The 19,567-nt window shown below is 45.3% G+C and overlaps 1 protein-coding gene and 1 long non-coding RNA gene across 8 annotated transcripts in view; one reads left to right on the forward strand and one right to left on the reverse strand.

Annotated features, from left to right (window-relative positions):
- NTM (neurotrimin) overlaps positions 1–19,567 on the reverse strand; it is a 932,320-nt gene that overhangs the window by 731,766 nt on the left and 180,987 nt on the right. The gene's annotated exons all lie outside the window — the stretch shown is intronic.
- On the forward strand, positions 982–19,105 carry LOC132012219 (uncharacterized). Of its 5 annotated transcripts, none has more exons than XR_009402559.1 (6): positions 982–1,078; positions 1,586–1,654; positions 8,656–8,701; positions 10,725–10,848; positions 11,283–11,355; positions 18,725–19,105. It is a non-coding gene; the product is annotated as an uncharacterized LOC132012219 (long non-coding RNA). The 5 variants fall into 5 exon arrangements; XR_009402558.1 differs by lacking the exon at positions 18,725–19,105 and adding an exon at positions 12,228–12,324; XR_009402556.1 differs by lacking the exon at positions 11,283–11,355.

A 19,567-nucleotide genomic window follows, 5' to 3' on the forward strand; every position in this document is an offset into this window, starting at 1 on the left:
AATCATTTCTCAGGGGCTCATCTATGAGGTTCATGCAAATCAAAGAATAGAAGAGATGCCTGAGAAATTTAGGATCAAGAACCCTTGATTTCTTAGCCTCACTTGTGACTTATTTCTGCCCATTCACGAAGCTTTAGCTAAAATTTCCTGCCTCAGAATTGTTGCGTGATGAGAGAGGGAGGACTCTCCTTGCTCTCTCTTTGCATCTATATCTGCATTAATCAGATATTAATCCACCCCTCCTAGGATATTTGGTGGAGTAACTAATTAATGTTTAAAGAATGCTCTTTGAACACAGAAAAGCACAGTGTCTGAGTGTAAGGTGCTATCATTCTTCTGAATTGCACATTTGCAAGGGTGATTTTTGTGGGAGCATATGACCTTCAGAAGAAAAATGTCCAATTACAGCAGTTTGTTTATTATTTCACGTTAAAACATTGTTAACACAGACATTTTCCCTTAATATTTTATGAAGAAGATCTCGAAGACAGATTTAATATTTTAATATCTATTTGCCATGAGGGCTAAAGAATTAGATCAGGAGAAGTATGTATTGTGTGTGTGGTGGAGGGGAAGGTTGGGTGGGAGGGGTACCATCATGAGGCTTCAAATTTCTCTGAAATGAGTTAAATTAATTCAAAGTGCGGAGAGACTGTCTTCTCTACTCTCCAGGGCCAACGGGATGGTATTCAGCTTAGGGGTCTGAATCCAGTTGGAAAACCGCAGAACGTAATCCGTTCTTTTGGAACTGAGAAGTCTGAGAGCAGCTTTGCTCACAGCTTCCCAAGCACTATGGAAATAGGCTAGTCATGCCTTCGGGGTACTCAAAGGGAGCAGGAGAGATGGGTGCCCCCCCTGTGACAACCGAACTTCCTACGGAGCCACTGTCCGAAAGGAAGTCCCTCCCACTAGAATCCCTCAGAACCGGTTAGCAGGAAGCACGGGCCTTGATTGACAGAGCAAAGGATTAGCAGGCAGGAACTGGAGACAGTAAAGCTCACCGGTGCTCAGGCCTGAGGCGGCGGTGTCACCAGAAAGCTCAGGAAGTCTGAGAAGGGACAGCTTTTTGATTTTTGAGGTATTTGCGCAACAGAAAAGTGGGGGCTGGTGGGGGGAACATGACATTGATTACCATGAATATTATCAATATGTAAATTATTAACTCTGTACCAAGAACTGTCCCAAGTGCTTTGAAGGCATTATTTGATCGTTCCTCCCACCGCCTCTGAGGGAAACATTACGCTCTTTTTCAGATGATAAAATGAAGGCCTGTCCAGAGTGAAAACAAAGCAAAACAAGTCAGTGCGGGGAGCTCAGATTTAAAATGCAGGCAGCCTAACTGCAAAGCATGGCTTAACTGCTAAGTTAACTTTAGCAGTATCTTACTTAAATATAGAAGTGCAGCTACTGCTAGGGTTCTAAAAAAAGCCCAGGGGATTCATTTACATACAGTTAGTGCTCCTGGCTGACGGGCGGAGGAGCTGGACTCTTTCTCCACGTTTCTCATAAGCTGGCTAGTGCCAGTTGGTAGAGATTCAGTCCATATTTCCTCCTCAAGGCTATTCTTGATGTTCATTTAAAACAGATTTCGCCAACCTAGGAAACCCTCTCAAAGGTAGAACTTTCCGGCAGCACCACTTTCTGCGTTTTAGGGGTGAGTAAGACTGGCTCTTTTGGAGGGGATATGGAGGGTGGGAGTGGGAGGTGTGGGAAATGCTTTAATAGGCTTTTTGATTTTTCAGTTAAGAATTGGAACCCTTCCCCCTCCCAAGAAAAGAACAGGAGCCCAGTCTAGAACGGGATTTTGAGAGCATCAGGATGGAAAGGCTCTACACAATAATGTCAAAGCCTGTGTTCTTTATGGGCAGAGCAACATCTCTGGTGAGTTAGGATGGCTTAAGGCAGCTAATTTGTCTCCCTGGAGAAGAGGAAGGCCACCAGGAGAGCGAGGGCCCAGGGAGAGCCTGTAAGTGATGGTTTTAGAAGTGTGATGTCGGATGTCTCTGAAATAAGTCTCCTCTCCTACCACCATGTGACCAGCCTCTTTCGGGGACAAGGGAAAGAACAGTATTGGCATTTGGGGAATGACACAGTGAAGAGGTGCCAGAGGGGATGGAAGCCTGAGCAGACAGCTAGGGCAGACCTCTGGAGGTCTGTGGAGAGTTTCAGAAACACAAGAAAAATGAGCAGGCTCCACCCACCAAAGGAAAGAGAGCCCCTTGGAGGGGTCTGTGAATAGGAAGAGGAAAGCATAGTCCAAAGACTGAAAATTGGAATTTTTCCAGAAGGAAAAAGCATTTTCTTTGAAAACACATGTGGCATTCCCAATATCATACACTCTTCTAGCAATAACCCTACTATTCTCTAAAATTTTATTGCCTCCCTGGATTTTCTGTTTCTCTCCTGACCAAGTACAACTCTATTACTATCCTCTTAATGGCTGCCATGACTTACAAAAGAGGGAATTTTTGCTGCTTCCCTTATGACAGTGGTTTCAAGGGTCTATTCACACGACCCACAAGGGACCAAATGCAATAAAACAAACAAATATATTCTTTAATTTCTATAAGAAAGATAATATGATGAATGTGGCTAGCAGGATGCAGAGAGTAAGAAGAAATGCTAACTTACTTTACTGAATGCAGATATAAGATGAGGAAAATCTATGGCCCCATTGTCAGCTCTGAGATCCAGGGGCTCTGGAGAAAGATCAGTTCAGTTACAGACTTCTCCTTCTCCCCTCTCTTTTCCTTCCATTAACTTTTTCCATCTGTCAGGTCACTCTGCCAAAAGGCCACAGTCCTATGAGCTCTCAGTCTTATGGAAGACCCTAGGCTACCCCGAATCCTGGTGGAAGTGTGCCTGGCCCTTTGTTCTTTTTCTCTCTGGCTCATAGATCCCGATTTTCCTGTGCCTATAGCGTGATCTACAGCCACCCGCAGAGGGCAGGGGTGGCAGGTGGGTGGGTGAGGGCCAAGTCACTGTCTGTGGCCTTACAGTGCTGATGTGTAATCACAACTCAGCCATATACCGTAATGTGGCCATAAAGACCTCAGAACCACAGTATATGAGAGTTATGCCTGAAATGAAGTCCAATCTGTGATAAAGCAGCCAGCATTAATGCCACAAATATGTGACAGCGGGCAGAGAAATGACTGATTGGGGATGTTTATAAATATAGGAAGTGAGCTGTTTGTGGCATCCAATAGAGGGGGTTAGCAAAATGAAGACAGATGGCGGCCGATTAGCTCTTACATTCCTTTATGGCTGCCAACCCACACAGAGAGCTCCAGGGCTCAACTTCATGGCACCTCCTCCCAGTGGGGCCCTCCAGGTATGTTAGAGACCGGCTCCACCTCCTGGCTCGGTGTAGAACTACAGCTCGCTTCATAGCGGCTGCTTCTGCAAATGACAGCAGGCCAAGATGTGGTCCAGCACAGCCATTCCAAAGATTGCACTGACGCACGGGAACTTCAGCCAAAACCCTAGGATTTACTCAACTGACTCATAGTATTTTTCATAAAAACATTGAACACTATGTTGGGGAAAAGATTGTGAAGACCGCATCTAGTCCAACTCTCCAAGCGGTGCAGACATGCCCTCTCTGTCTTTGCCCAGCCTGAGGAAGTATGCTCTTTTCCAAGGTGAAGGTTTCCCTTTTGTCATTTTATTGACTCTAGATTCAAGCGTTAAAGGTCTTACCCTAGAGCTCCCGTCCTTAGTAACATATTGAGCCAGGAGTAGCCAAGACAGCCCTTCACAAGACAACCTTGCAAATGTTTGAAGAGGTCTTATGCCTGTGTATGGACATGGCTTTGGTTCCCTCAAAGGACCACTGCAGGATCTAACGTCCTTTGTTCATGCAACGCACACACAGGCTGTTCGACCATCCTGGCCACTTCAGACCTCTGAATGTGGTGCAGTTGTTAGCATGGTACTCCGAATATGTCTGGTTGACTCATAGTAACGCATCGCTCCTAAATGTTTTTCTTCTATGTCATATGAAAGGGGGAAGGAATCTCACTCTTGTAACTTGCTAAGAAACTGACAATTAGTAAAACCAGTACATGGTTTTCCTCTTCGTTTTTCACTCTACTAAAATGAAATTCTTCTTCAATCCATTAACCTCTTCCTAATTCCCAGCCTCCATGTTTTTCATTGTTCCTCAGAGCAGGATTCAGACCAGAAACTGTCAGCAAAACTTTCCACCCTCCTCTGTCTCTATAATCAATCCTGATCTCAAGCAGAGGAGATTTAAAGTACATTAGCCCAATACCTGGTCCTCTCCACCAAATATTACCTTGATTTGGACTTTGCATTTCTTTTGATTGCTTAAACTCCATTTTAGTCCCCAAATCCAGTGTGCTCCTTGTTATGCAGATGTGGTTACTGGCAGCCTGTCTTTCTTCCTGTGACTGTGCTGCTAAGCTTCCAGGCCTTGAGATCTCCAGCCCAGGGTGTTCTTCCTAATGCTACCAAACTTCCCTCCAAAGACATCATGTCCCTAATCCCTCCTCCCTCCATCAAGCTGTGCACCTAGCAAAGGACAGTCAAAACATAAATACTCCATGTGCATTATCAGACTGCATCCGCACCAGAACCCTAGGAGGTAGGGAGCTAGCAATATGCCTCCACTTAATAGATGCAGGAATTGGGACACAGGGAAGTTAAGAAGCCTGTGGCACACAAGTGGCAAATAGCAGGAAAAGTATTAAGCCCATCTAGTCTGAGTCGAGAACTTGGTCCCTTAAAGACCATACCCTGAGGCCAAATGATGAGTACTTTCAGAGAATGAAAGTTATTTCATGTACCTGATTCTCTGCCACTGTCTCAGTCTGGAATTGTTGCCAGTTCTCACCCACCACCCTTTCCTATAGACATACTCTGTGGAGCATGAAAATATGTTGTCCTGATGTATTGGCCTTTCCCCTAATCCCATTTTCCATTACTCAGATCTACCCAAAGGACCCTCTTAAAGATCCCCTACCTCCTGCAGTTAGCTAGGGCATGCCTAAATCTAACATGAGATATGACATAAACCTATATTTGAATAATTTGCTTTTTGAACCTAATTATATGATATTGCATTTTCCCCGTTAAATTCCATCATCTTAGATTTGTGCCATTCCTGCAGCCCGACAAGATCTTTCTGGATCCGATCACCTGATAAATTTGCTTTTCCTCCCAATCATGTCATCTGCAAATTTGATAAGTGTCATCTTTATGTCTCCATCCAAGTTGCTGATGGAAACGTTTAATGATAGAGGACAGAGCCAATGTCCTGTGTATCCTGGCAGCCCACTGCCTGACATTGATCAATTAGTTGTTCAGCACCTGTTGGCTATAGTGTTCATCCACTTACTAATATACCTAATTTTGCTAATATTCAGCATAAATTTCTTCATCATTCCAACAAAGCTATTCCAAAAGGCCTGTAAAATATATTCCTGAAATACCAATTCACTCTGTCTACTACATTTCCCTGGAAGAGACTGTCAGAGTAGGAAATGAGGTTTGTTTGACATGCCCTAATATTAATAAATCTAAGACTGTAGGAAATCACTATTAATCCACACTGTGCATTATAGGAGTCTAAAGAACACCCCATACCTTCAGGGCATTGGTTTCTAAGCTGTCTTTTGCAGAGTCCTAGATTTTCTTCAAGGTGCTCCAGAAGCTGCTGCAGAGGCTGAAGGAGAAAGGGAGCAGGCACCAGCCCCTTCCTTCAAAGCAGCTCCACCATTTTGTGTATATTATAACAGCATTCTATTTTAGATCCTTCTTGAAAAAGTGAGATGCAAACTACAATTGGAAAACTATTGCTTGGAAGGAGGAAAGCAATCTGTCTGTCTAGAGTTGAACTTGATTATGCTACATTGACTGGTGCTTAGGACACTCGCCTTGCTAATAAAATCAGGACCCCATTATCCACATTCGCTCTGTGCCTCGCAGAAGTGCTATCAGAGTTGATAGATAGCCTTAGGACAGAGCAACTAAGCAAGTCCATTATTGAAATGCACACATCTAAATGCCCAAAAGAACCCTTGTCATTTTTTCCTGAGCGATCTGCTCAGCGGATGTTTCTCCCATCCCCAAACATTTATTGAATGCCTCCTAGCTACAAGGTGTTTTCGAACACATAAATTTCTTCAGCCTTTACAACAATCCTAATGAGAGAGATGCACTTTTTTCTGTTTATCGATGAGGAAGCTGATGCTAACTAAAAAGAAGTTAAGTGAGTTGCTTACAATCACCCAGCCAGTGAGCAAAAGAACCAAGATTCAAATTCAGGTTCCAGTGATCCAAAAGTCCTCAAAATTTGCCTTTAGGTCTCATGAGGTATTATTATCTGTGCACTGAGATCTAATTTTTTGAGCGTTGACAATGAGCTAGCCACTGGGCTGAGCGTTTACGAAGATTATCTCTTTTAATCTCACATTGGCTGTACTGTTGGTGATATTATTATGCCCAATTTTGCAGACGAAGATGAAGAACTTCCCCAGGGTGGCACAGAAAGAAATTGGCAGAGCTAAGATTCAAAACCACGTAACCTAACTCTGGAGACTCTGCTGTGAAAAAGCATGATATTATTTATATCAGGGCTCATCTTGTTATCAATCCTGACACAAGCAGGTGCCCATTGGCCATTCTTTGAGGGGTCTTGGAAGCTGTGGCTGCTCCCCTGAGCTCTCCTATGTGAATACACTGTTAGAGATGATCTTTTTTTCTTCTGAGTGAGGCATTGTCTTACATTTAAATAGAAGCCGTCTTTGTCAGTCAGTACAGATTTTCTGTGAAGTAGAGCCTCTCCAAAGTATCTAGTTGAGAGGAGAACATCGAAAGATCGGGGCAGAAAGACAGGTAAGCTTTGATAATCTTAGGGGTGAAGGATAGGGCAAAAGCTCAGACGATGGGTGGAGGCAGGTCTGGTCCACAGCCCCAAGAACTATGGAATGGGGCACTGTAATAGGAGGGGAGAAGGTACTAAGCAGGCTTTACCGTCAGCATGTCTAGTTACAGACTAATCCTGGTTCTTTTGAAAAATGACCCCTTAAATATCCATATCCTGCTGTTTTCTCTCGTCTTTTTCCAACTGTGCTGGAGAATAGTTGAAAGGAATGCAAGCCTGTAGAATATGTAGCCAATGTGAACAGAACCATGCTCTGAAGCAGGGGGATTTCAGTGGTACAGCTGTTATTTATGGTCCAAGGGCTGGTTCCCCCCCTCCTCTAATTGGCAGGAACAGAGAGGAGGGAAGGGAGCACAAATCTCAATGGCTCCCCCGCTTCCAGCCCATCTTCTTGATATCATGTCGAAGGCTGGCTGTCTGTGGACGTGTCTATTTCTATTGCCTATTGAACACAAGGCAAGATAACGGTCCTGAATAGCATCAGACAAGGAATGAAATGAAATTTTAACCCTGGTAATGTAAGATGCATTACACTTCTCCTCCTTTTAGAGTACATTTGCCACTTAAGATAATTTGGTTGGAATCCACAGAGTACCCAGTGAACCAGGAGACAGCAAGAATGTAAAGGTACTGGAGAAAGGAAGTGAGTTATTAACAGAGAGATGTGATCTAAGGGATGGTCTAACCCTAATTTCCTGTACTCTGGACTCTTTCAGAACAGGGAAAAGTTAAGCCATCATCATCATCATGATCATTATATCATCATCATCACCATCATTATTATTGATATTATATAATTCATTATTATAATGAATTAGGGAAATAAGTTGAGGGTAGGAGGAACAGGCTGGGAGTTACAGAAAAGTAGGTCCTGATTCAATTGTTGGAACTCCAAAAGTTATAGTGATTTTTTTAATGAAACAAGGTTATTTCATTAAATATGTTACCAAGTTAGAATGTACTACTTTATTTTATTCCAATTTTTTATGCATCTGGTTGAAAAGAGCAGTACTAAGCATCTTTGTATGTTGTGTACTATGATATAAATAATACCATATATTGTTCTCAAGTTCCAGAAACATCTCAACTGGAAAAGAAAACATGTCCATATACCCAAAGACATATACCTTAAGAACACTCTAGGGAAAAAAAAAAAAAAGTTTTAATGTAATAGTGGGATTCCATTTCCTGAAGTTGTTTAAACCATGTCTGTATAAAAGCCCGGTAGTCTTGCCCTAATTTAACAATGTTTTCCTTGCTACAGTCTTTCTCGAGCCTTTGTAGGCAAAGTTCATTGTGAATCTAGCAGAGGAATGTAGGTTTCATAACCTAGTGAAGTGTAGAGCTCTCTTCCCCCCTTTTATTTAAAGGACCATCTCAAGGAACTGGTGGTCTGGGAAACCATTCTGGGAAACCCTGCTGAAGAGCATGTTCTTGCACCAAGAACAGATTGGTTGGTATTGATGCTGCCTGAGTTCTCTTCTGAGTCTGAGAGAACGGAGGCCACTGGGCAAGCAGGGATCTCTTTGGGGAGGGGTTGGTGACTGGTACGGGTTGCTGCTATTCAAAGAGCCCAAAGGCCCTAGGTAGTGGAGAGAGACTTGCCTTCTTCCCTTCTTCTCTGCTGTGAGACCATTGCTGGGTGACCAGGAAGCTACTCTTAATGCAAATTAAGGAGAGGAAGTCTAGTCCTCTCCCTTCTACCCTGATGTTCTCCTTCTGCCTTCTTATTCTCTCTCATTCAGGACATTATCTGTCACGGGAAGGGATCCTAGCAGTTGGTACGTGAATGTAAGTATGCACGTGTGTGTACACATACACCTACTCTCTATCTCTGTCTCTGTCTCTCTCTGTCTCTCTCTCTCTCTCACACACACACACACACACACACACACACACACACACGCAGTTGCATTGCTTGGATCTATCCATGTGGTCCAAGGGGTATACATAGACATGGATTCTGAAGTTCCCTCACTCACATTGTATAACCTTGAACAAAACATATCATCAACTACTCAGGCCTCAGTTTATGCAACATGGGGAGACTATGAATGATCGTCTGTCCCATGGATGTTAAAAGAAAGGCAGTAGTGGACACGAGGAGGCTTTAAAAAATACAGTGCGTAGACACTTGGGGACTGCTTTCACTCGTGTTTCATGAAACAGACAATGCAGTGAAGTCCCCACCACCACCACAGTGGCACACCTATAAACTAGCCAGAATAAAGTCGGCATTTCACCATCACTTGGTTTTCAAGAGGCAGAACGAGACCTGTCTCCCCAAGCACTTTATACAACATTTGCCTAACCCAGGTACTGCTACCTAGCTGCCCATACCCCCAAATCTGAATTCGGCCCTAACACTCATGTGCTAGAGCCGTGAGGGGTAAGACACAAAATTTCATTAAAAAAGAAGGGGGAAGAGAACCCACAAACCTTTGTCATGAAGCTGGTATGAATCTGCTGTGATTTCCTATTACCCTACCATGTCTGGTGGCTTAAAGAAGACACCTCTGGGGATTTGAATGTTCCCACACAGAAAATACTCTGACACTTTAGAAAAAGTCTAGAGGAAGGGGTAAGCTCATTCTTACCACCAATATCCCAGAGATGATTAAGTAGCCTGTCTTTAGATTCTGATTCTTTAAGAAAAATATCCCCAGTATTTTCTTTAAAAAAAAAAAAAAAATGCTCTTGGGTATTACTGTAGTCAGGAGAGATTTAGGGACAGGATAATGCTGATGAGACAGAGGATACTTCCGTTGGCTAAAATAGTCTCTATTTTCCTTCTGGCTTCTGCCTGGCAATCTTAGAAGAGGGAGCTGATTTGAAAGAAGGGGGCCTGGGCCATCCTGGAAGAGTATTAATATACCAAGCAAGACTTTGAGAACAGCGGAAATTCTGTTTCAAACCAAAAGATTGGAGGAAACTGAAGTGACTACTTTCTCAATTGAATTGAGCCCTAACCTGCTGGCTGGGAGTCCCTGCCTTCGTTTTCTTACCATCTGAAAACGCCACAAAAGCTAATTTCTATTGGCTTTCCAGCGTGAGGCACTTTGTGTAAAACATTTCGTCTGTTCCTTTCCACAGTCTTGAAAGGCAGGAATTTTGCAAATGAGCACGCTGGAGCTCAGGGATGCAATGAGAAATTAGCAGAGACAGGATTGAAACCCTGGTTTTCCTGCTTCCGAGGTGACACTCCCGGGTCCAGTTTTATTTCTAGTAATGCTAAGAAAGCATCTGGGCGCTAGCCAGAAGGTTGGGATTTACCAGCGGTGCTGAAGTCCTTTTCCAGCAAATCACCAAGCCGGTTGTTGCTCCCTGTTCTTTTTAGGGTCCCCGAGAGCTCTCGGAGTAAGAGGCTGCAAAGGTGGGGTGGCATTCCCCTGACCAGCTCTAACTGAGATCTTTAGCAGGACCCGGGTTTCCTCTGCACCCCTCATGCTGGTTCTGGAGTCTGTGGGGGCATGGCAAGTGGGCAGACAGGAGGTGGCTGCCTGGGCTGCCCGGGACCCTGAGCTCTCAGCCAGGTTGCTGACTGGGTGCCAGGAGTCTGTTTCTCATTCCGTGTGCATCTGGGCATGTTCTCCTTCATCAGCAGAAGAGAGTTGGATATCTTGAGACACTGAAGTTTTCATCTTCTCTTGATTGGGCTCTACAGCAGTTTAAAAAGCCTTTGGCTGAAAGGGAGAATCATGTCATACCTTAATAGCCTCATTTCTGGGGCGACGGGGGCTTTTTAAACTCCCTGAGCCTCGGTGAGGATGTCTGAGCTGCTCGCTTTGTTTGTCTCCCGTGTATTTCTATTCAGGGAGCCGTCTCCGAGAAGTCTTTCATTGAGCACACAGTCCTCCAAAGGGAAAGAGAAACATGCTGTACATGAACATTAGTGGCAGCAGAAATTTGTCACACCGAAGATCAAAAAGCACAGCCAGGTAAAGGAAGACAAAGGGACGGAAGCAGGGGTGGGGGAAAGGGGAACGCCCAGACTTGAAGGATGGGTTGGAAGGGGAGTGGACGCAGTTCGGTTCTGGTATTTATCCCTCTGGAGAAGAACAATGGGTGAGAGCTTTCTTTTGGGGCAAACCTGTCCTATTGCTCTGGGGGTCGCGGGGATCATTTGTTCTGGTCCGTACCTACTGTGAGCCCGGGAGCAGCCTGTCGCATATGTTAGGGCACCTCTGATCGGGTCTGGCTGGCCTCCCTAAGAGGGAGGCTGCTCTTCATATGGCCTTGGGCTGTCTGCATGTCAGTGGACACACATTCACACACTCGCCTGCAAGGCGGGCCATGAGTATGGCTCTTTGTGTTGGTCTGTGTGCATTCTGATGTATGTATTGTCTTTCTACCTTGCATTTTTTTAACCAAGAACATAAACCAAACAGAATTGGCCCCCAGGACACAGCATGGTTTCTCCTGTCCAGCCTTCTCCTCTGACCATGGTACGAAGAGACATGGTGTGGGAGGGCACTGTTATGTCAAATATCTTGGTTCTTCTCAGAAACCAATTATGGACCTTCCCTCCCACAATTGCTTCTTTGCCGAAGTAAATGCTAAGAATGTGTCTGGCTTTGTGTGGGATTTGGTTCCGTTTCAGGCTGGATGACCTTGGGCAATAGGCTCAAACTTCCTGAGAAGTGTCAGTTTTTTCCTGGGTAGATTGCAACAGGCAAAATCCCTACTCTGCAGGACTTTTCTGGATTCATATTAATATATGTAAATCATCAGGTACAGTGCTTGGAGGGACTGCAATGTCATTTCATCAGGAGGCTCTCCGAAACCAGGGAAGGATTCTCGTTATACCTCGATTCCCAACACTTGTCAAAATTATGGCTAATTGCTGCCCCCGTAGTCAATACTTACTGAGTGCCTAATGTGTGCTGGGTATCACTGGAGATGCTTCTTACAGCAGCCTGATGAGGCACTACTGATACCTCTATTTCAAACATCAATAATTGGGGGGCACAGAGCATCTAGGTCACTTGCAGGACCAGGAATTCCTGCCCACCCCATGTCCTGCTATTATGGGGTCCTACTGACTTACTCAGGACCCATGTCCACTGTTGCCCTGTATGTTCTGGGGGGAGCAAGAACTGCATTGCTCCTGTTTGTTTCTGGGTCCTCTGTGCTCGGCACATTATAAGCAACCCCACATATTGACTGAACGGTTACCATTTTTAAATAATTATTTTAGCCAGAATTTATCCTGGGGACCAAAGGCACCACAAATTCATGACCTACCAAGGCATTCCTTTAAATGTGTTTTAAATGTATTTCTTTCAAGATTTATGTAGAGCATCTTGTTTTTTTCCAGAATTTCAAGAAGTCCAGTTCACGCTTCTCTTCAGGCATTATCGGCCTCAGTCATCTGCCCACCGCACACACTTTTTACACCCAAGGGTCTGAATACATTTGAGTCGGCACCCGGGTCTGCTCAATCAATTGTTTCAGTTGCTTTTCCCTGGCCTGCTTCAGGCCAACATTGTTTTCACTGGGATGTGCTCATTCAAGGTCTGTGAGGCGGGGGGCTCAGTGGCATGGGAGAGAAGAATTCTACTGGGATCTAAGGCAAACAGACTCTTCTTCAAGCAAACCAGGGGCACCAGATCAGAAATGAGGTCAGATGGTTTAGGACCTTCCTGCCTGTGCCGCAGCACCCACAGGGTCCTTGACACCTCACTGTGGGCCTTGGCTTGCCTGCCCCTCTCACATAGATGCCTTCCTACAGGTCTTCACAGAACTTGGTCTTATCTCTTTCAGTCTCTGCCCCCACGTCATCTCTTCTGTTCTGCTCATGTGCAGGAGGAGGCTCATCCCAGACGCTCTCCACTCTTTACCCTTCTTGGTTTTTTTGTCTGTTGCACTTAACACTCGGAGGATATCTTACTTATTTCTGTTTGGGTATTTACTTATGTCTGTCCTGCTCATTGCTGTGGCCATCTGCTCAGAGTCACACAATATATGTCACACAATATAAAGATGCAGGAAATCAAGGCATAGCTAGTTACACACCTGGATCTATCAACAGGGTGAGCCCCTGGAGATCAGGGGCCACAGGTGGCTCATCTCTGTTGGCCTCATACCTCACATGCCTCAAGGACAAGAAAAACTTTGAGAGAGGAGTGAATGAATAACTGAAACTTGGAGGTTTGGGCAGCAAAGGTGGAAGTGTAGGAAGTGTTGAACTGGGTGGAAAATGAGCAGGCCTGTCCCTGCCAGCCTGTTGGTGACCAGGGATAGAGCCAAGGAACAAAGAGGGTTTCTGGAACTTAGGTAAGGTGTGGACGAGGAGAGAGTCAAAACCTGCCACTCACTTCAAAATTTCCTAGAGCACTTGGGGGAAATGCTGATTCAGAAGAATAGAGCCTTAGAGGTTTAGATCCAAGAAGTTTCAGGAGATCCCTTGTATTTTGCAGTGAGAGGATCCCTGGGGGGGACTTGGGAGAAAAGATCAGAGAGAAAGGAAGGATGAGAAAGACCCAATGACTTCTGCGAAGAATGCAAGAATTAATGAATGGAAAATCCCAAGCGGGAAGGTAAGCTCCAGGTTGTGGCTGTGCTGCCCAGGGACCAGGAGCCCATGAGAAGCTTGGCTTATTCTCAAGAGAACAGCTCTGAGGCTGGCAGTGTGAACCCAGAGCCTGAGCCACAAAGGCCTGGCTTTCGTGGAGCTGGAAAAGTGAAAAAGAGAAAAACCTGATGCCTAGGTTCAAGTGAGAAGAAATTTCAGTAAATGACAGTAGGAAACCAGGGGACACCTGAGAAAGACGCATGATGCACTGACTCATGCTACAAAATGGACAAATCCTGAAAATGCGGTGCTAAGTTCAAGGAGCCAGACACAGAGGACCACATACTGCCTGATTCCATGAATATGAAATGTCTAGAATAGGCATTATTGTTGCCTATCAGTGCCTTCGTTCAATGGTAGTTACTGAGCACAGACCAAGTGCTATGGTAACAGCTCTGTCACTACACATATTTGTAAGAATTTGGATCCCTGGGACCTCGGTGATGTTCCATCTCTCCTCCGTGGCTGGTGTCAGCATTCTCATTTTGATGGATGAATGGGACGGATCCAGGAAGCATCTTTGCGAAGTCGTTTGGCAGCAGAAACACACATCCCTTCAGCATTCACCTAGTCAAGCTAATGTAGGACCACATTTGCTTTTAGAATTATCATCATTTCTAAAAACACATAGGACTTTTTTTTTTTTTTAAAAGGTTAAGGTAAATTTTATTATTCATTAAATGAAAGGACTATAGGTCAGGTCTTATCAGCATTTCCAATGAGAGTTTCTTAAGGATTTTGGAGCCAGAATTCTTTGAAATGCCTGGGACCAGACTCCAGGTTTTTCCTAAGACCCCTACCCCTACCCCAACCCGTCCCTTTCCTGTCCCTACCCCAGACCACGTCTCTGGTAAGGAGGACACAGCCTGCTCCTTCCCGAGACAGACCAGAGCAGAGAATGACGCCTTTCTTTCAAACCTACTCCTTGCGCCAGCTTGGCCCTATCCTCCCCAACCCCCTGCCTTACCCTCCCCACTGTGAAGACAACTTCAGCTGAGCCATTTTTCCAAATCTAAAATGTGTGGCTTCTCTGAGGAACTGCTCTCACTTCTAAAGCCTCCTCCATTCCAGGTAGTACCTGGTAGGACTTCTAATCACAGGCAATTGATATTCTACTGAGCATCTTAGGAAAATAATCTGCAAACAAGAGGCTGCAGGCTATAAAAGTCTCTTTCTCGCTTCTTCTTCTCCCTCTCTTTTTTTTTTTAAAAACACAGCTTACAGCTTAATAAAAATACAACCTGGGCAAGAACAGGAAACCTTAGCACATTGCCCAACAATATTATCCTTTTAAGAGTTTTATTAATCGGTTTAAAGTTGTCCTGCATCTGGCTGAGAGGTGCAAGGTGCTGTCCCCCGCTGACAGGACTGTCCACACATCTCAGGAGTTGGCACGGTTGCCTCAATTAACAGAATGGCCAAGGCAAGAAGGTCAGCCTGGCAAAGCTCAAGACTCACACTGTGTGTGTGATGATCTGAGCAGCAGTGTGGTTCTCCTGGCGCATCCCACTTGCATCCAAGACACACACATGCACACGCACACACACACATGTGCACACTCACGTGTGCACGCGTGCACACACCGTGAGCAGGCACACCAAGACTGGCTCCTGGAGAAAGGAGCACAAAGGTAGAATAAAGGAGTTTCTGATTTGTTTTTATCTCCTTGCTGTTAAGGAATTTGTAATACATTCTGCAGGGAAGACTCGCTCACTTGCAGGAACAGACAAATGCATCTGTCAATTTAGCGGCATCGTTTGAGCTCAATCAGTGTGGCGCTGGAGGAGTCCCCTAAATGTTTAATTTCTTCCAGCACCACAAGTGCAGTGATAGGTCTTATCAGGATCGTATTGACTGCACAAAATGAGACGCGGTGTGGAGCGCTTTTCTTGAAGGGAGAAATGTTAGAAGCACACACCAGGAACCCATTTAACAGGTTGCTAATAATATCATCTTCTATCGACACCGCATTTTCATTCCTAACCACTTCAGTTTTGGTGTGTACACACAGCTTACTCAACCCCCTCTACAACACAGTGTTTTCTAGCTGGAGGCTGATAAGACTGAAGGTAGAAGAGAGGTAAGACTTCCTGAGTATGTAGATTTCTGGGCATAGGGACCAAGATTCTCCCTGGAGAATATCGACTGACAGAGCAGTCAGTAAAATGTGCTTATGGTTTTGCTGGAACAGAGTAACACTAGATGACTTCTGCAAGATGCATTAGATCACGTTTATCAGAAGTGATATGCAGAGTTCCCATGTGATTCAAGGCCCTATACAGATTTCTCAGATTTTTTTTTAGCACATATGCAAAATAAATCAAATGTATGATTAATTTTTGTTCTAAAAAAATGTGGAACACAGAGGTACTTACTGGCTCACATGTTCATTCATTAAATATTTATGGACTACCAATTAAGGGCCAGGCACTGATCTCAATATACTTTTGGACTAGAAAGGGAAGGAGCCATGAAAACAAAACTTTTCCATACAGCATGGAGAATGCTAGCGATGACATCACCCAGAGCACTGTGGTGGCACACCGGTGGAGGCAACGGGCTCCAGCCATCTGAGGAGGGGGAGGAGGGCATGGAGCAGACCCAGGAACGTCACTGAGGAGAAGCTTGACCTGGGCCAAGAATATGGGATGACTTCTTCCAGACAGAAAATGGAGTTAATGCTGCTTCAGGCAGAAAGACAAGCATGAAGAAAGGCACAAAAGATGGAACATGATGCCGCTGGGAAACGAGTAGCGTTTCTTGAGGTTGGAGGTGGACTTTGATGAGAAAACCACGGAGAGGTCATTCTGCTGGAAATCCTCACAACAACCTCGGTGCAGCAGTCAGAAGATTCCCAGTCACTCAGACTCATTGTCCTTCTTACCACACGTGCCCTGTCTGTGTCACTTGAGAGCACAGAAGCCTCAGAGTAGATATGTACATTCCAGAGCGTCACACGCTGCAAGTGTACAAGTTACAGGTGTTAACAACCCAGCAAAGGTGAGGTTGCTGTGGCCTGGGTCGCGTATACAGCAGCTGTCCTGAAGAAAGTGAAAGATTTAGGTGACAGAAGGAGTGTGTGTGTGTGTGTGTGTGTGTGTGTGTGTGTGTGCGCACGTGCACGCGCGCATGCGCGTGCATGTGTGCTCGTGCATGTGATAAAAATATTCTTGAAAGAGGAATGTGGGAAGAAAGACTCAGAAAGGAAGATGAGTATAGAAATTGGGAGTTGGCAGTGACATCCGGACTAGCTGCACAGAATGAAAGAAAGAAGAAGTGAAAAGCTATTTTTTTGTTAGTCAGTTTCCTCAGAAAAACAGAACGAACACCAACCTTCGAAATCCAAAAGCACGCGCAGACTCAAGGAGCAGAAAGTACCGAGGGAAAGCCTTGCACGAATGTCTGCTCGTGGCTCCGAAGCTAATATGCAATTACAGTGTCCCTAGAGGAAAGCAGACTAATGGGATTTTCCACGGAGCCTCAGGTTCTAGGGTCAGGGCAAAGCCGGGGGAGTAGGAACATGTCTGCCCCTCAGTAATGCAGCAACATAAGTATTGTAGGCTGTTTTGAGAGAAACAGCAAAGGAGAAATCCTGGGGGTTTCCTGGAGGGGCTGATGAGAACCGTAGCTGGGGGAGCCAGGCAGCGCATGAAGCCTCATGGACAGGAGAAAGAAGGTGGGGAGGGGAATGACCACCGACGCCTGCCGGACATGATTTTTATCCCTGTGGAACACACAGTCCATTGTCTTGAGGGAGGTGGTTCATCTGACACAGTAAATTCGTTTGATGCTTTTAATAGAGAGGGTGCCCAGTTATCTGAAATCAATTCAGGGATATTGAATGAAGTCTTGTTTCTTATAAATACTTGGCATTTGGTTTCTATGCTGAGCCAAAGAAAGTGTCCAGAGCTGGAAGGCTGGCTGCAGGAAAGGGCAGTCAGTGAAACCTAGTGCAGGGGCGAGGACCCGACGGCACAGGGAAACCAAAAGCACAATGGGCAGAGGTGTTGCCCCAGCCCGCCCAAACTAACGCTTTGACCCCGAGAGAGAGCACAAAGAACAGGGTCAGGAGATGGGGCAGGGGAGAGGAGAGGATGCCCAGGAAAGATGGCAACATAGGAAGATTTTCTTGTAGTCTTCCATCTAGACAACACTGTCCTTGACAAACGGCCAATTTTTTACCCACTACCTGGTAAATGACTTGGAATTAAAATTAATATTTTTTTCCCTCAGAAAAGAAATTATTAGCCTCCGCCACAAAATTGGAGTTAAGGCTCTAGTGATATAATAATAATAATTTGCACTCACACGGATTCTTTCAAGCAAAGGTCTCGGAAGCTTTGCCAAACATTAATTAATTAAGCCTTGCAGGATCCCCCCAGGAGGCTACCTGCTATTATCTCAGCTTTCCAGATGTGGAAACTGAGTCTCAGGGAGGTGAAAGTGATTTGCCCAAGGTCACTGTGGGAATGAAAAGCGAGACAGAGATGAAAATTGCAAAGGCTGCCCCGTGCCCAGAGTTGGGGAAGCTTTTGCCGCTTTCCCCTCTGGGGTGTTGGGGGGGGGGTGTGTGTGCCTGGTCTATAGAGGTGGGAGCAGGGGAGCTGGCTGGCGCCTTAATGCATATGCAGGATAGAGAATTGCGGTCTACTAAGCACGTTTAAAGTGGCAGAGAAAGGCTTCCCAAACTATCAATTTTCATTTGCAAGACTCAGGCGGCTAGTGACTAGGTAGGGCTCTGCTAAAATTTGGAAAGGAACAGCGGGGAGAGGATGGCTTGGGGAAAACATGACAACAAGGGAGAGTTCCATGGAACACTCGTCATGGGATTATTTATACCTGACCTCTAACTTTGGTCTCTGAAGAGCTGAAAAGTGAGACACACATCCGGAAAGAGGGTGGGGGTGAATTTGAGACGGGGGGAGAGGCATTCAAGGGGTCTCCACAGTGCCTCCTGGATCTTCTGCACCCATCCACCATGAAGTGCCCCCGGATCTGCCTGATACCCTCCAGCACTGGGTAGGAAGACTGTTTGCAGGGGAGAGCGGTGGAACCCAGTGCCTCTCTGCCTCCACGCCTGGTTTAGCAGCTGACAAACACCATCCGTGAATTCCCCACCCTCTCCCCACCCTCCCATCCGGGGTGCTGCTGACATATTTTGATATTTCCTCATGAGATTATACTTCACATAATGAATTTGATTCTTCAATTCTTTCTCTCTTCCCCTCAAAACTCTGCAGCTTCTGAGAGTTTATCTACTGCAAGATGAATCGCCCAGAGACCCCTGGTGCATCTTTCTTTACACTTCACCTCCCCCACTACGGATGAGAAATAGACTTTTCCCTCATCCATCATAAGTCAGCATGACAGGGCTGTCGTTCCCCAGGCCCGGCTCACTGTGTCATCCTTCCCTCTGTCCTGCTTCAGTGCGTGGCTGGCTTGCTTGGGAACAGCCGAGACCTTTACAAAAGACTTTGAATGGTAAATCCCAAATAATAATAACAATAACAACAACAATAATAAACAGTAGCAATAAGAGGGAGAAATGAATTTAAAAAACAATATAAGAAAAAGTTATTTGCAAATTTCTTTTCTCTGTGGGCTCTTCTGTTTAAATGGGATATGGTGAAATTCTAATAAATCCAGTCTTTTTCCTGACATGTTATCAATCTTCAAACATCCCTAGAGGGTAAAGGGCAAATCCTGTTTGCCTGAGTTTGCAGGTTGGGGAGATGAGACAAAAGGAGGTGAAGAGGCAAGGTTAGAATGCAAGGCCAAAGGAATTCGGGGAGGGAGAAGCAACGCAGCCATGGTCCCTGTGTGATGGGAAGAATGAATATAAGTAGGGTACCGACAAATTGTTCCATCACTCCACCTCCTGCCTGTCTCCCAACGGAAACTGAAAGGAATAAAAATAGATTTAGATTTTAACAGAGGAAAAATCCATTTGTAATGCTGAAGCAAAAGGTCACTGGACTGGAAGCCAGGAGACCCAGGTTCCAGGCCAAGCTGGGATGAAAATGACTGAAATGAACATGCCTAGTCTTTAGCCTTTGGGTGGATAGTGGGCCTGGTGCTCAGGT

Source organism: Mustela nigripes, chromosome 1, assembly GCF_022355385.1.
Source record: "Mustela nigripes isolate SB6536 chromosome 1, MUSNIG.SB6536, whole genome shotgun sequence".
Taxonomy (NCBI): domain Eukaryota; kingdom Metazoa; phylum Chordata; class Mammalia; order Carnivora; family Mustelidae; genus Mustela; species Mustela nigripes.